We start from the raw sequence: 12,084 nt of genomic DNA on the forward strand, positions 1-12,084 counted from the left end.
CACAGCAACCAGAAAAGGGATTAAGGCATTTGACTCTCAGAGGTGTGATAACAAGTTGTCTCAGAGCAAAAAAACCTTTCTCCTTCATCAGCTGGCCAGAGAACACATTGGAGGATTTGTCAGGTGCTCTTACAACAATTCAGTTTGGAACTGTTCTTTTCCAGTGGCATTTACTTTAGAGGTGTTTCCTAGAAAGATTCAGAAAAGCTCATTATTTCAGTGCCTTAGCATTTAACTTTTACTAGATGAACTAGAAGCATCTGGAAAAATAGATGTTACTTTAGATTACATATTACAGATGTTGCAGAATTTTGTTCAGTCCTCATTCTTAAGCCAACTAAGCTAATTCATGTTCCCTGACTAATACAAAGATTGGAACAAGAGTTACCCTTTGATCCCAAACATTTCTGGTTTTGCAATAACTTTCTTACGGAATATAAAATTAGATTTATACAAAATTCAAATTTTTGTACCTCTTGAGATTACAGAATAGTGATAATTAATTGAACAGGTTTATCACTGGCCCCAGGCAAAACTGAAAATGACTAGATAAAACTGATATATAATTCTAGTTTGTAGTAAGTAAAGAGACGGGGAGATAAATCATCTTGGACATGAGAAAAAAATTGAATTCCACAGAGGAAGTACTTTTATCAGACTAATTACAATATTTCAAGTGACCTAAAATATAACATAACATCCACATGCCAGATGTATACCATCCAATAATGCTTTTATTTATATCTATATATTAATATATCTGCCTATGTCTTTTGACTAGAAAGAGTTTGATTCAAGATGCTGATTTAACCTCCTCAATGTGTGTTCTAATAGCAATAACGCTTACAATTCTATACCACCCCATAGTGCTTCACAAGTACTCTCTGGGTTTACAATATCAGCATATTGCCCCCAACAATTTGGATCCTCATTGTACTGATCTCAGAAAGATGGAAGGCTGAGTCAACTTGAACTCATCAGGGTTGAATTCCTGGCTGTGGGTTGAGTTAGTCTGCAGTATTGCATTCTAACGAACACTGCGCCACCACAACTCCTAATAGCTTGGATGATGAATAGGCCAGCAAGACATTCAATGGTAAGAGGGCAATGTTATCCTTCTACCTTCTTTTACCTAAATGACGAGGGTTAAATTATTATATTTTGGACACATTATTTAAAAACTGAATTCTCTTTAGAAGTCTTCAATGCTGGCAAAGATGAAAGGAAGAAGAAGCAGAGGACAACCATTAATAGGATGGATGAACTTAATTGTAATGGTGATACTGCACCATTGGAAGTCCTGAAAGGTTCAGTTGGGGACAAATCATCCTTGACAAGGTCTATCCATGTGGTCCCTGAATGTCAGCACTGACTTCATCAATTAAAAAAGTCCACTCATTAAATTAAAATTCCATGGTTATTTCCAATAATCCAAAAACTACTATAGTTTAATTCTGAATCATTTTATAAATCATACTATATTTTATTATATTGAGTTTTCTATATTAAAGCAGGAATATGATCCCTGCTGCCATATCCTACTTCTTAATTATTCAAACAAAAAGAAAGATGAGACTTGGCAAAGAATCAACATATCATTGCAGTTCTGGATAATCTGATCTTTATGAATAGTTATTTAGTTTAGCATTTAAGATTTAACTCCAGGTTCGTCAGTAATTTAAAAGAAAAAATCTGCATTGAAAATTGTTCAAATAAGGTAACATTAGGTGAGAGAACAGCATGATAAAGATGAAAATAGCAAGATACAAATAAATAAATAAAATATTTGCTGACTTTCTATGTCTGCAGTGTGTCTAATGTACTATATAAGCACAAAGTCTTTGTGGGCAAATTTTTACGAATCACTTAAACCAAAAGCTGCAACTCACTAAAGCAGGGGTCCCCAACCACCGGTCCCCGGACCGGTACCGGTCCGTGGATCATTTTTTACCGGGCCGCAAAGCTTGGGCGCCGCCATCTTGTTTCGACAGGGCTTCCAGGTTTTCGGTTGCTTCCGGGTTTTTGGTTGGAAAGTGCTTCCAGTTTTTCAGTTGGAAAGCGGCGTTTGGGTGCTCGCGCCTTAGGGGGGCGGCTTCGAACGAAGAGCTGTCCCGATGGCGGTGGAGTCTCACGTTACTCAGGTACCGGTCCGTGGAAGAATAAATAATCGTGAAACTGGTCACTGGTTCGAAAAAGGTTGGGGGCCACTGCACTAAAGAACTAAAGAATTTAAGAAACTTTAGCACCCTGGAGAAAAATTTTCTACCCCAGCATTGCATATAACAAATTAAAGCCAAAGACTGTTTTGAATTTCACTATGTTATGCATTTTATGTGCACTTGCAATTTTCCAGTAGTGACCTCAGTCAATTTAGTCAATCTTTTTTTTTCCAGTTAAATTAGTCTCTATCTTGACTAATGACCAGAGATCTGCTGCTTTTAATTCTACAGCATTAGTTTTGTGTTTGTCTTTTGTCACACTTCATGTTTGGTATGTTCAGATAAGGGCTGCTTATTTATATTTTGAACACATGCCTGTTGTATTGATATTTTTCTTGCCACTGAGCCTGTACTATTAAAATAAATATTCTGAATATAATTTATATAGATTACCGGAATTGATTCCCTTCTATATATAATGTTTAAATGTGTAACTAACAAGGTTTCTCGTAGTTATTTCAGTTCACACGTTCAGTTCGTTCTATTCTCATACTAGTTCATTTCTTTTCCACTGGAAATTGTGCGTATCTTTGCATGTATTTCATTCTCGACATTAATGCATCTCAACCTCCTTTTAAGCAGGCCCCAAATCCCACATATTTATTTGCTAGATTAAATACTAGATTAAATCCTACATTTTGTACAGGAGCTCGGCATTGTTCTTTTGTTCCTTCCCCCTTCTCCCTCCACCCAACAATAACTCTGTAAAGTTAGTTGTGCTATCATGAGTGACTGGCCCAAAGTCACCCAAGAATGTGATAAATTAGATCCTGGCTCTCCTTGGCACTATTAAGCATTATGTCTGTGTAGTGAGAAGTGAGATAGAAGATAACAAATAGAGAAAGTTATGCATTCAGTAGTGTCCATGGAGCAAATTAATCACGATGATAGTCAAGCTATGTGACTGAAGTCCACTCTTTTTTAGGTGCATCACAAGACATATAAAAGACAGGTGGTTCAATCACATGATTGTGGTCACCATATTGATCATGTTTACCACCCCACAGACACCCCAGTGTAGATGCTCATGAAAGAACAGTATACCTGCATGTTTGTGCATCTTGGTGAGGGCAAAGTTTGCATGGGTTTGGTAAATTCCCATATAACACTGCTCTTTCTTGTTATATATTTTTGCAAGTTGGAAGTGCATTTCGTTCCAAAAAATAAAATCTGTCTGCATCGATATCTTTCCTCATGTCCTCCTTTCTTAAGATTTTGTAATAGCCATTTTATCACCAAGGGAATTCTCATAAAAATGCCCAGCTCCAGGTATCCTTTCTACAAACCTTGCTAAGAAAAAGGCTCTTAGCTCTGATGAAAAAGAGAAGACAACCTTGAATTTACAACGGGTTTACGGTTGTCAGCCTTAGTTTGTCTCCTGTCATAACCTGGGGAGAAAGAAAAAGGTTTGACAAAAAAAAAAGGTCAATCATGAGCTTTCTGCTCAAGAAATAGTGCCAAGTATCTTCTTTTTAAATCAGGTTTCCCTCCATAATAACTAAGAAAAATCCTGCCTTTACTAGCCAATATCAGGCCAATGGCATTTGGAGATAAATAACCCCAATAAAAAGGTATTATGGGGAAGCAGTTATTGATTCTTCAAAGTAGCCCAGTCAGGAAGTCAAAATAATGAGTGCTGCCACTGCCTTTCTTATAAGGTAGTTAGCCTTACAGTCACCCAGAGTCAGTCAATAGTAAGATGGCATATGAATGCAATAAATACATAAACATATGTAAGGTTACAGTGAGATTATCTTGCAAGCCTGAAAGCACGCCTTCCCTCCCTTCTTTTTCCAGGAAACAGGTTTCTCCAGCCCCATTTCTTCTGTGGGCTAAGGTATATCTTTTCTGACCAGTGTCCAGGCCAGGGGTGTCAAACTCAAGGCCTGCGGGCCAGATCTGACCTATGGGGTGCTTAGATATGGCCCACCGGGCTGCCCTGGAAACAGCGAAGGACCGGCCCATGGTGCCTCTGCCAGCAAAAACGGAAGCTTGGGAGGACCGTGTGCAGCCTTCCTGAGCTCCGAATGCAGCTCTCCCAAGCTCCGTTTTCACCGGCAAAGGGTTGAAAGAGGCCATCGCAGCTGAAAATGGAGCTCCGGAGCCCGTTTTCATTGGCAGAGTGCTCAGGCCATCACAGGCGCCCCGGACACAAGTGATATTGAGCTGGCCACACCCACACTGTCCACACCCACCCCGGGCCCCCGAGGTCAAACACCCCCCTGATGCGGCCCTCAATGAAATCAAGTTTGACATCCTTGGTCTAGGCCAGGGGTGTCCAACCTTGGCAACTTTAAGACTTGTGGACTTCAACTCCCAGAATTCCCCAGCCAGCTTTGCTGGCTGGGGAATTCTGGGAGTTGAAGTCCTCCAGGCTTAAAGTTGCCAAGGTTGGACACCCCTGGTCTAGGCTGTGGCTCTTCCTTCTGGCCCTCAAAGTTATTCTCACAGCCCACTACAGTAGCACAGGTTTATCTATTCCCCCCACCCCATTTTTATAGAAAGCTGTATGTTTGTGTCAGGAGCAGATTTGCCAGGGAAGAGGATGAAGCACCATCTTAGATAGCAGTGTCACCAGGGATAGCAAATGTTAGTTATTTAATTGGTTATTTTTGCATATGTATTGCCAGGAAAGAGATTTGCCTTCTTGTATCAGGGGCTCAAAGAACTGCCTTGAGGAGAGGGAGTGGGGAGATTTTCCAGTTCAGGAGCAAAGCATCTCGAGTCAATCCTGGTATGTCTGTAAGTCAGTGAATGACACTTAATTCCCCAAATGAATTATATAAAACATTTTGAAATACCAGACTATTATGGAGGGACTGACATCTTTACCAGCTTTTCAGAGTGCTTATTAATGCACTGAGGGTACAAGACTATTAAAAAGGAAGTATCATGTTTTGCTTTTCATTTAAACAGATGGATTACATTTCAGATGTTTTTCTATCTTTATTGTACAGTTGTTTGCTAATTAGGAAATACAAAATTAGTGTCTTTTTTCTCTCCACTAGTCCTTTCCCTTGCTGTCTTTATGGCAGTCTAAATGGATGTTATAAGGCAGTCACTTTGTTCGGTGGCTGAATTTCAGTCCAACAATAATGTGGAGACTCCTACTCCACATGTGTAGTAAAACCAGTAAATTAATGATTGCCACTTGGATTATGGTACAATCTAAGTGTTAAATATTTAATTGAAACCATAAAGAAATGCTGAATGGAATCTGGAATGACATCTAACAAGTGTATGCATTTTTAAAAGGGTACAACATGGGAAATAAAACGGATAAGATTTGGGTGTCTCATATATTGTATGATTCAAAGATTTATTTAAATCTACTGTGCTTATTGAGAATATTGTGAACAGTTCCAGTCAGTCTTCTCCAAGGGGCAAGATGTTATAGATAAGGAGGAGGGGAAAGCAAATTGTAAATTTGATTCTAACCATAGGAAAAACATGGGAATTATCTTTACTAAATTTAATTTCATATTAATTAAATTAAAATGAACATTAAATCTGACTTAATGTTTCTTAATGCCAAATGTTCCATTTAAGATTTCTCTCTGTGTGTGTATGTATATGAGTGTCCTTCCCACCTTTTGGAGTGAAATAAGTCCAGGTTTCAAGAAAATATACAACGCAAAAGAAGTCTGCCACATGATGTTGTTATGACTACCATCCAAGATCACATTTCATATTGCTTCCCAGCTGTATCTAAGATTTACTTTTTACCACGTTATTATTGCCTCAGTTAACTATTCACTATAGTCTGAACTGAGATTTTAAAAGGAATAAAAATGGTCTATCACCCAGAACATCATCTTTCTGGCCATGTCCCTATTGCCTGTAGCTAATTGCCTCTGAATATTATCGAAGGAGGTTCATCTCTGATTTTCCCCGCCTATTTCTCTCATAACAATAACAGAATAACAAAAGAATTGGAAGGGACCTTGAGGTCTTTTAGTTCAACCCCCTGCTCAAGCATTATACCATTTCAAACAGATGGTTGTCCAACTCTTCTTAAACACTTCCAGAATTAAAGCACCCTCAACTTCTGGAGGCAAGTTGTTCCACGAATTAATTCACTGTCTGAAAATTTCTCCATTCTTAGTTCTAGGTTGTTTCTCCCATTAGAAACAAAGCTATAGAAAAATTCTTCCCTTTAATTAAAACAGTCAGTTTTGCCATCTCTGCCAACTCCATCATCTTTATTATCTATTCTTCCATTGTCTTTTCATCTTTGTACATATACGATTCTTGTCGCTGTCAACAAATAGAGTTCCTTTGTCCATCAAACCTAAAAAGAATACTTCTGGTTTCAGTTTTATTTTTAAGAATCTTCTGAATCAAAATAAAAATCAGGTCCCAATATTTCTTTGCTTTTTCACAAGTCCGCCAGAGATGATAAAAAGTACCCTCTCTACTGTTGCATTTCCATTTGAAACTCCTTGATACTTCTGTTGTATTCTGGAGGATGGGCGTAATAACGGAGACGAGGCATCGAATAGTGACTCCAACTCTTTATTAGTGACTTCAGAACAGAGCGAAATAAGCCTGGCAGCAGCAGCTCCTTTCATAGAGCTGGCTGCTGTCAAAGCGTCCAATGACAATGGTTTAAGCTTGCCGCGCTTGGAGCGTCCAATCGCGGCAGCCCGTTAGCTAGCCAATCGGATCAGCCCAGAGCGACCAATCACGACCCGCTGTTTACGGACCAATCAAGTATGCAGGATTACGAGCCTGCCGTGGATGGGCCAGTCAGGTTTGCAGGCTTACGAGCCTGCTAGTTCGGAACACTTCTTTGACAATTTCTCAGGCATTAAGTCCAATCTAAGCATAGTACACAAGATTGTCTGCTACAATGCCTTGCCTATGAATGACTTCTTCAGCTTCAACCACAATAATACACACACAAACAATCGATACAAACTCAAGGTAAACCGCTTCAAACTTGATTGCAGAAAATACGACTTCAGCAACAGAGTGGTCAATGCTTGGAATGCTCTACCTGACTCTGTTGCTACAGCCTCAAACCCTCACAGCTTCAATCTCAAACTGTCTACTGTGGACCTCACCCCATTCTTAAGAGGTCCTTAAAGGGGGCGTGCATAAGCGCACCAGCGTGCCTACCAACCCTGTCCTACTGTCCCCATTTATCTGTATTTACTTCCTTTGTATAGGTATGTTGATACCTATACTTGTTATCTTGTACATGTTTGACAAACAAATAAAATAAAATAAATAAATAAAAATAATGAAACATTGATGATCCAGTCCCACTGAATTCACTGGAACTGCCTATTTTGCACATCTCTAGAAAACCTGCACTCCATGTTTCTTTTGTTTCAAAGTGATTAAAAATTTTTTTAAGGAGGGGTGGAAGATGGAATACAATTGTCAATTGATTAACCATGAATCTGACAACTATCATTTTAAGCATAAAACCCCATTCTCCGTAACGTGTATTTTTATTCCTAATAAAATTGTGCATTGATTTTTAAAATGAATATTTTTTGTAAAGCTGCCATTTTTCAGCTTGATGGCTGATTGAAAAAGTCATGTTTGCTCTTTCTGTTGTTCTATTGTTATTTTACAAGCACTGCTGCATTGTTCTGCTTCAATGATTCCTCCATCCAACAGAAATTTTGTTCCTCAAATTAAATACACAGGAGGAGAGCAGGAGAAGCTTGACTTCTAGCAGGTTTGTGACTTAATCCCTCTTAGATATTCAAGTAGATGTTCTCTGTGTCTACCACTATTTAGTAATGAGGCAGCCAACACTGCAATTAGATACGCTTGCAGTGTTGGCTCCCTCATTACTGAAGAGGAGTAGACAGCGAGAACTCTCTTCAGTCCTGCTCCATACAAACTCTAGCTTGATTCTGGCTCAATAAAATGTTGTGTCTAAGGACATCTTTCATTTGCTTCCACTGAGATACTTGACAAATTTTTATAAACTATTCAGCTGAAGAGACCTAAAATTATTAGCAAGGCTGGCATCCGTGATCATTTCTGTGATGTAAGGAGTCTTCTAGGAACATTATTCTGTTTGCATGCTCCTTCCTTATTCCTTATGTGTCTTCTAACATCAGCACAAATGGTGCAGGCAATGGGGTTGGCCCAGCTTCCATCACCCTTTGTCCTCTATCTATGCTGCTAGAATTCGACATGATCAAGGTTGTGAATTCTTGGAGATGTAGTCTCCCAACACAATAAAATTAACTTCTTTTTGAATGGAAGCATATTCATGTAAACATTAATCTAAATTAAAACAAATATTAAAAGTATTGCCAACATTTGTTTTCTGAAAGTTTTCTTGTTCTGCAAATCCTTTCCCCTCCCCTATTTCAACACTTTCATAAACCACTTTTCAAGCTTTCTTTATTGTTTGAAGGTGGCAGAAAATCTTGAGGTCATCACTTTACCAGCCAACTATCATTTTGTAGGCTGCTCCTGCTTCCTTTGAAAAAAAGAAAAAGAAAGCACAAAGAGAAATGGTGTTAGGTTATCTTCCTTTGGGACTGAATGTAAACATTGTAAATCCAATGAAAAACTGATTGTACAAGAATGGCAGCATATTAATACCCATACCAACATATTAATGCCCATTATCCTTTTCTTGCCATTTTTTTCTTTTAATGTGTGAGTGTGGATAGAGCATCATTTTGCTTTTAGCATCAGGGAAGCTCATGATAATTTAATAGTTACTCCTCTAATTCAGTGATTAGATTAGAAGAATTAAGGAGTACTTAACACTGTATTATATGTCACAGCAGTACAGGCAGAGATTAAAAAGGTCAAAAAGAAAAAATCAGCTACTTTTTTTCTGTAGCATTTTTTGACTTAGAAATTTTATACGTTCCTTTATATTATGGCTGTCAAACTCACCACATCATGTTGTGATCATGTGACGTATTGTGATATTTTTCCCTTCGCGGAGCTGGGATGGATGTATCCTGAGCATGGCGCATCTGGCCAGCAGGCCACCAGTTTGACACTGCTGCTTTATAACAATTTGAATTTCATGGCTTCAGAAGAAATTTGAACTCAGCAATAGATCTCAAAAAAAGAACAAAGACTTTCTTTATTTAGTACAAATGCTTTCATGCCTCTTCAATCATTTAAGTGCCCTATAATAAAATATATAAAACTTAATGCTGAGTTCACAAGCCTCACTTTCTAATCACGTTCAGAAATTGGTCATTAACTATTTTTAAGCTATTAGAGACCTTTGAATCAATACGTTTGAAAACACTGGGTGAATTTGCCTTCAGAACTAAATGAAAGAAAAATTTAATCATAAGCTTAAGGATGTGAAGAATGTCAGATAAACAGCAAAAAGCCAAATAAGATTCTGATCTTAGAAAATTCTAAACAGAATTTTAGAATTCTATCTAAAGGGTCCAGATAAAACTGGAACATTAGAATGTTTACTATAAGATTTTGGAATTAATTATAAAGAACAAACAACTTCTTGTGGGAAATAGATCCTGTTTAGTTTTTACAAGATACAAGTAATTTCATAATTTTGAAAACTTTAGGTAGAAGAAAGATAATACAAGCCTACAAAATTATGCAGAACATTATAACAATGATGCCAGCTTCAGTAGGTAGATCATGTCCCAAAATGTTATTGAATAAATGAGAGATATAGAGCAAATTTATCTGAGAAAAGAGAGATGGCATTGAAAATGGATTTATAATTTACAAGACAAGATAATGATTTAGAAAAGGAAGTTTTAGTGGAAGTACAATAGAAACTGGCAGAAGTTTTAAAATTCAGAAGTGAAATACAAATGACTAACCAAGAGAGGGACCAGGATAATTTTTTCCTATTGAATTTACAAAAGTGGTTTATTAAAGCCTTGAAGAATTCTGTGCACCGGGACAAAAAAGAAATGAAGAAAATCAAATCCTATAGCAATGTTTGAATGTACTAAAGATTAAGACTATTTGAAGTTAAAGGAAGGAATATAAAGTTGATGTATTTGGTCAAGGTTAAAATAAGACATGTTGTTACTTCTGCAAACCCTTTATGGGCTTTCTGTTGATACCAAGATGGATTAGTTTATAGATAATTTAGATGGGATATGTGATGAAGAAATAAATGTTGGTAAACTTAGAGGAGGTAAAGAACCACTAAATTTGTTTATACTTGTAACAGAAGTTGGGAGGAATTTCATATTTTTCTTTTTCATATATTTCTTTTCTCTTTATTATATTATATATATTTTTGTATATTTCTTTTCTTTTTATTATATTCTTATCTTTTGATTTCTTTTCTCATTTAGATTTCTTTCTCCTTGTATTTATTCATTCTTCCTATTCTCTTTTCTTTCTTTAAGTTTGCATTAGATTTTACTATTATAATCAAATCATTTATAAAATTATATATTAAAGAACAGAAATGACATAAGGTTTATTTCCTTGGATTTGGGGGCAAAGATCCAAAACATCTTCCTTTCTAATAGTCTAGAGTTGTGCTAAAGGGAGAAATTATGGGTTGAACATTCAAGGTCTTCTGGATGGATTAAGGTTATCAGGAGGGTCTAAGACAGGCTTGTCCAACCCGCGGCCCACGGGCCGCATGCGGCCCAGGTCACCTCGTAATGCGGCCCAACGCCCACCCCAACCTTCATGAAAGATCCAGCGAGGAGGAGGAGGAGAGGCAGGCGCGAGGCGGGGCGAGGCGAGCAACAGAAAAGGCGGGCAGCCGCAGCCCAAAAGTCCCGCCCCGCCACCTCCTGCTGTTGCCGCCACCACCGCTGCTGCTTCTGCCCCCGCCGCCACTGCCACCGCTGCTGCCTCTGCCCCCGCCGCTGCTGCCGCCGCTGCTGCTTCTGCCCCCGCCGCCGCTGCTGCTTCTGCCCCCGCCACCGCTGCCACCGCTGCTGCATTTGCAGGAGGAGAGGTAGGCGCGAGGCGGGCGAGGCGAGCAACAGAAGGGGCGGGCAGCCGCAGCCCAAAAGTCCCGCCCGCCACCTCCTGCTGTTGCCGCCGCCACCACTGCTGCTTCTGCCCCTGTCGCCGCTGCCGCCGCTGCTGCTTCTGCCCCCCACCGCCGCTGCTGCTTCTGCCCCCGCCACCGCTGCCACCGCTGCTGCATTTGCAGGAGGAGAGGTAGGCGTGAGGCGGCGAGCTTCTTCCCCCTCTCCCCCACCCCGCAAAATTTGGCGGAAAATTATAAAATAAAAAATAAATAATTTTTAATAAATAATTAATAATAAATAATAAATAATAATTTAATTAATTAAATTAAATTTAATTTATTTAATTTAGTTTAATTTAATTTAATTTAATTTAATTTAATTTAATTTAATTTAATTTAATTTAATTTAATTTAATTTAATTTAATTTAATTATTTAATTTAATTATGTGCGGCCCAAACCAAATTTTCATCTTCTAATGTGGCCCAGGGAAGGTGAAACGTTGGACACCCCTGGTCTAAGACAACTCACCATGGCCAACTCAACGCAGCCAACTTACCATGGTCAACTCACCACAACCAATTCATTGTGGGAGAACTTGCCACAGCCAACCCACCATAGGACAACTAGCTGCAGGACAAGAGTTACATTAATATCAAAGAAATGGTGGAATAGAACCAGTAAAGAAAGGATGCAAAAGGAGGAACAAAATGAAATGTGAATGATAAAAATTAAAAAATTTTTTTAAAAAAAATACTTAAAATCATTGAATTGTCCTGAAGTGAGTTGTCCTGAAGTGAGTTGGCCATGGCAAATTGTACCACCACAAGTTGGCTGTGGCGAGATAGTCACAGCAAGTTGGGCACAGCAAGTTGGTCATGGTAAGTTGGCTGCACCAAGTTGTCCCATTCCTGTTGTCAGGAAGTTCAGCCTCTCTTGTGGCACG

Source organism: Notechis scutatus, chromosome 5, assembly GCF_049901735.1.
Source record: "Notechis scutatus isolate UNSWTSFEM ecotype Mainland chromosome 5, rNotScu1.2, whole genome shotgun sequence".
Classification (NCBI taxonomy): domain Eukaryota; kingdom Metazoa; phylum Chordata; class Lepidosauria; order Squamata; family Elapidae; genus Notechis; species Notechis scutatus.